Here is a 6,000-nt window from a genome sequence, read left to right on the forward strand (position 1 = left end):
TAGGACTGTAGACTTCATCTGAGTAATAATTTATTGTCAATTAAATTTTTTGAGAAACCTATCTTTGGCAAAGAAGGAACATGTCCTGTTTTTCACTGGAACATGTGAATTCCTTATTGATGTGTATGTTTGCATTCTACAGGGTTAGGCAACTGTGGAAGTAAGTCTCTTTTGCTAAAGGATACGAGAGAGACATTTTTACCTTCGACCAGTAAAGCAATAGCAAGAAATACAGAAATTACAGGGTTAAGAATCAAACATTAATAAAACTAGAATATCACAGCATAAAACAGCTTATGTGAGAGCTGGAAAGGCTAGTTTGGATGAGGAAAAAGCACTGTTTTTTTCTTTTGTATATATAGTCACTTTAGAGTGAAAGAGAAAAGTGGCAATTACTGACATAGCAAAATAAATGCTGAGGGAATATGAATAAATAAAAAAGATGATTCCATGTCAGAACTCAGGAGTGTAAGCCATCTACACTTCCACCAAGAAGCCCAGAAAATATCACCTGAAAAACATCACTGAAGAGACAGTCTAGGGACCAAACACATTGCTGGAGAAAAACAATACAAATTCAGACTTTCTACATAGTTACATTTAAGAGGAGAGGAGATTAAACTGCATAGACAATTATGGACTGCACAGACAAACACAAACTTACAGACCAAACTAGCCCCTTTAACTTTAGCAGTAAAGAAAGTATAATGAGATATTTACCAAAAAAGCTTACTGACCCAGTGTCCTTGCAAATTTCATTGTTTGTAAGGCTTTAGCTAGCAGAATCCTCAGGTACACCTTCTGTTCTAAAGGGAGGTGGGGTTAAAAAAAGAGAAAAAAATATTCTGAGCAACTCAGGCCTACTTCAGCTGACATATCTCAGCCTGACACATCTCACCAGAATCATCTTTCCTGTCTGAGATTTGGATTTTTTGCACACTTGTGTGCTTAAAATAATAGAAACAAACCCATAGGAGACACAAAACAGATCATTCTCTCACACTGTAAGGAATATGCATGTAATTCATATTCCAGTCATCAAAAAGTGTTACATATCACCAATTCCATATCACCAAAATTTAAGGGAGCAAGTAAAAAAGGTAGAAACCACCTGCAAAAACAATTAAGGCTACTTTTTAAGAATCTAAGTGGTACAGATAACATAACAGTCAAGGACTGGCAAAAACCTGTAAGTACTCTTTGGAATGATGGTACTGGTGATTAAAAGGGATACTTGTTGAACAGATTAAATTAAATTGTGGGTTTTATTAATATCTAAAACAGGATATCTTTCCGGAGGCTTTAAGTTAATCAGTTTGCATTAAGATACTGCATGACAACATTTTAGTCAATACCTCTGCACATGAACAAACCATAGCAAACACCATTTTCTCTTCAGCAGGCAGTACTTCTCATAGAATGGCTTAGGTTGGAAGGGACCCTAAAACTCAACCAGTTCCAGCCCCCCTACAGTGGGCAAGGCTGCCACCCACAGGATCAGGGTTCCATCCAACTACAACTTGAACACCTCTAGGGATGGGGCATCCACAGCTTCTCTAGGCAACCTGCTCTCACCCTAGTGCAGAGCACAAGCACAGACTGAGCAGTTCCCCTGGGTTCCTTTAGTATCAGGCATCCTTGAGTGAAATCCTGGTGGCATTCTCTTCAGGAAAAGCATGGTTTATTTAAGAATCCCAGTGAAAATGTTCCAAACAATTTTATGCTAGTAGTTCCCAAGAAACACAACTGAAGGTGGTGGAGGAGAGAGGGGTACAAAGGTGGAGGGGAAGGTTTGCGTGCAGAACATGGGGCTGTCTCGTTTCCTCTCTGTTCCGTTAACTCGGCCCATGTAGGCTGTAGACTTGCCCTCCACAACACACTGCTGAGAGCTGACTTATAGTTTGTTGTGTATTCCATCAGCTTCACTTGTTTAATGAACAAAAAGTTATAAGCCTGAAGCCCAAAACCACCTACACTGTTTCTCTCTTTGGAAAGTTATATCATTTCTTTCATCTAAGATTCAAAGGAAAAGCAACATACAGCCCATAACAGTCAGGTCTCTGCCTTACATGGTTGAAAGAAAGGACTGGCCTTCTGCAAGTTGCTTGTGCTCATTTTAACATACGCATGCAGGATATTCATAGGTATTCACTTCATTCAGATGCTTACTACACCTTTTCTAGGAGAAACCCCAGCTTCATAAATACTTAAAAGCTTAATATTTCTTTAAAATAATGCATATTTGGGATCATGAAGCAATCATATTTGGGATCATGAAGCAATCATGCTGCTCTAAGGAACTCCCAGGAGAAATTATGGCTATAAGCAATTCCCTTAGAGTCATAGTTGTGATTAAAGATACATCATAATGCAAAATTTGTTTTGGAATGGCACTCACACATGCAGAGTGTAACAGAAGAATTGAGAACCTAAAAATACATGCTGGGAACAAATATTAATGAGAAATGAATAATTGTTTGGAGTGATCTTGTGGAAAAAATTGTTATGACAAAGAAGTAAATTAAACAAAGTCCCTTTATCCCCTCTCCTAAGCAGTTTTGTCAGGTGACTGATGCTTATTTTCACAGCAGTTTTTTGTTTTTTTGTTATTTTGTTTTTGTTTTTGTTTTTTAATGATTTTCCTGAGCTCCAAATAGAGGAACAAAAAGAAACACAAGAAAATGAATGTTTAATACCTTTAAGGTATTGCTCAGGTTGACCAGGAGAATCTGAAGCTACAGTTATGGGACACAGAAGCCTATCTCTATCCAAATCCCCCACAAACCACAAATCAAAATACTAAAGCTAAATAAAATCTACCCAGAGATAGCAAGGAGAGTGAAGACAAAGGAAATCACAACAGTTGTGACTTTGTGCCAAAACTACATGGACTTCATGACTGGCACCTCTTGCATTAGTTCAGAAGAGAGAATTTTGTCCATAAACTACATCAAGCAGTATACACTTCAGTTTTCCTACTGAAATGAAGTGATATGCTACAAACAACAAGGGACTGGGTCAGGAGAACTAACATTTAGTCACATGGTAGTAAGCCCAGACAGGGCAGACAGGTCCTAAAGAGGTTCATGGCTTCTCCTCAGTGGTGGTGGACATCTGAGGTGACACAGCAAGCAAGGACTTACTCACAGCCAAAAAGATTTAAGTGATGTGATTACTGTATTCCTCAGCAAAAGCTTCATGACTTTCTGCAGGAGCTGACTCAATTACCAAAGCACACATTTTAGACAGACGTGAGATCCTTTCCAGAGGACAAATAATTTATTCTGAAAAACTCTATGAGGGAGCTACCAGGCCTTTCATGGCTGGTGAAGACAGAAGGTGAATGTATCACATGAGAAAGGAAGATTAGTGACTTACCTCTTTATTCAGACACATGTGGTTATCACTTATAAGTTTCTGCATCTCCAAATAACATAAAGCAAACTGATCTGTCCAGTAAGCCATACAGTAAAAAAGACAGTCATGCAATAGAGGGGTATTTCTTCAATAATCACAGTTAGAAACTATCTTCCAGAAAAAGATCTCTCAATGAAAATAGGAATTGAGGCTAGGACTAAAATGCAGCCACTTTCCTCTATCCTGATTCTTCCTAACAAGTGATGGGACAACAGCAATCAGAGAACCAGCTCTGATGACTCATAAAGAAAAGGGAGCACTAACAGCACTCTGCCAGGGAGAACCATTAACAAAACCCGTTAGCTAGTTCCCAAATTAGTTGCCAATATGCTAGTACCTGCGTAAGTTCTTTAAAAATGTGACATAACGTCACCAGCTTTCTTTACTCTGCTGTCTTTTCCCCGATCAGATCAATACGTACATCCTCCCAGGACTGAGAGTGTGAACAACTAATTATTTTTCTTCAGACAAAGATGAAACACTTTGTAACATCTGCAATGGGATTCAGTGACACTGAGAAGACAGACATAGAATAAGAAGACACATCATGCAAAGAGCATTTAATCTAATCTAATAAAGATTTTCAAACAAGATTTAAATACCATACTTTGTACCTCTAAGCAATAAGTCTGCTACGTAATATATGCTTTTAATACACTCGGATCCACCTTGCATGTTTCTACTGACGTATTCTGCATTTCCATTTAGCATTTATGCCTAACCTACTTCCATCAGGGAGCTGATGCTGTATTCCCAACTGAGAGCAGCACAACACTGATCAGAGAAGAATATCACAAGAGGATAAGACATGGTGTATAATACAAAAGTGAGGAGAATGAGATGAGAGAATTCTGGAGCAACAGCTTTTAAGGTTATAATCTTCCTCCCCATCCCCCCACCCACAATGTACTTTGCATCTTGTGGATGAAAATGATGGATCCACATTTTTTCAAGATCCAAAATAGACAAACCTTTTTTTTTTTCCTTTCCTTTTTTTTTTTTTTTTTTTCCATGACTTAAAAACATAATTTAGCTTTGCTGAGCAGAGTTATTCCTATACACAAAGCATGCCAGTCAATTACATCGAAACAATTTCATTCAGGTCACTAAACATCAGTAGGTAGTATGATTTAGTGTTAGGAGTGTATTATACAAGAGCATGGCAATTTTGAGGTCTGGAATTGAAATGGAAATTGCAGTGTGGATGAATATTGACAGTAAGCATATACAGCAGCAGGGAGCATCCTGCACTTACACAAGGCCATGTGACCAACCCATTTGTGACAAGGAATCCTTTCCCCACCTCAAACAACAACAGAATAGTATTTTCTTAATTCCAGTAAATTTCTAGCGTTGATGTGCAAACTGTTCTACAAATATAGGAGTCACGGAGACCAAGAAAATTACAGGAAATAAAGACTTGTACTTAATCTCGTAGTTCTATATTCTTAAGAGCCAGTTTATTCTCTTGCATAATTAAAAGCATTTATTTAAACTTGAAATTAAGCAATGTTAAATATTCCTGACATTACTTTTTCTCTCTGAGGAAGAACTACAGTTGGTGACAAGTTTATTGATCCAAGATTTGTAACATCTTTGAGATACGATTCTAAAATACAGAAAGAAGAGACTTCTTGCTGAGGCCACTGTTCAGAGACGTCCTTTTGATATTCTTGAAGATAAAGGCTTTCGGCATTTTCTTACAAGTATATATATATATATACATACTTATTATATATATATATTTCTTATTTTTACCAGCAGTTGCTTAATTAAATAAAACTGAGCTGGTGTCACACTTTCCATGTATACATTATATTTCTGGGAATTCTATGGCTCTCAAAATAGCCATAGATGAGCTCTACCTTAAAAAGCTCTCTTAATCAACCATCAGTACTTATCTAATTCAAGACTGGTACGCTCTGTTGACCAGAAGACAGCAAAAAGAATTCCTTTAATGACTGCTTCTGTCTATTCAAAATGATAATCTATTTTTTACTATTCAGAAACATCAGCTCTAAGAATCTGAGCTATTTCTTAGCCATGATTATTACCTCTTGGCTCATATATTCTGACAATCAGAAGTATTATATCATGACTTTTTTTCCTTGTGATGGATTTTACCAATTGCTCTTTATCAATATGAAAACTATTATCATGTTACACCAACCAAAGAACATCTTTCCTCCCAAAGGTTTGGAGTTATGGCAAGATTTGGCCTAGTTTTAAATGACACACATTTTTGCTGAATTATTTAAGGGCTCTAAAAATTGACACTTCCATACTAATTTTACCTTTCTCCTACTCTGCTGTTTCCTAGCAGAAATGCAGACAGTAGAACAAAATCTAAATGGAGTATTAGAGTTCTAAGTTATTGAGCAAACCATGGATAAATGAATTGTTAGCTCTTCTTGTATTCATTGTAGCAATATTAACATTAAATTGCTACACTAAACATATGCAACTAACAGATTGCTCATGCTAAATGAGTACGTTACTAGCTGTTTTTGAAAGAGTTGTTCCACATCACCCTCAGTAGCTGATTCAAAAGAAGTTCTAACAAAGAAATATCTTAGGAGTCCA

The sequence above is a fragment of the Gallus gallus genome, chromosome 2, assembly GCF_016699485.2.
Source record: "Gallus gallus isolate bGalGal1 chromosome 2, bGalGal1.mat.broiler.GRCg7b, whole genome shotgun sequence".
Taxonomy (NCBI): Eukaryota; Metazoa; Chordata; class Aves; order Galliformes; family Phasianidae; genus Gallus; species Gallus gallus.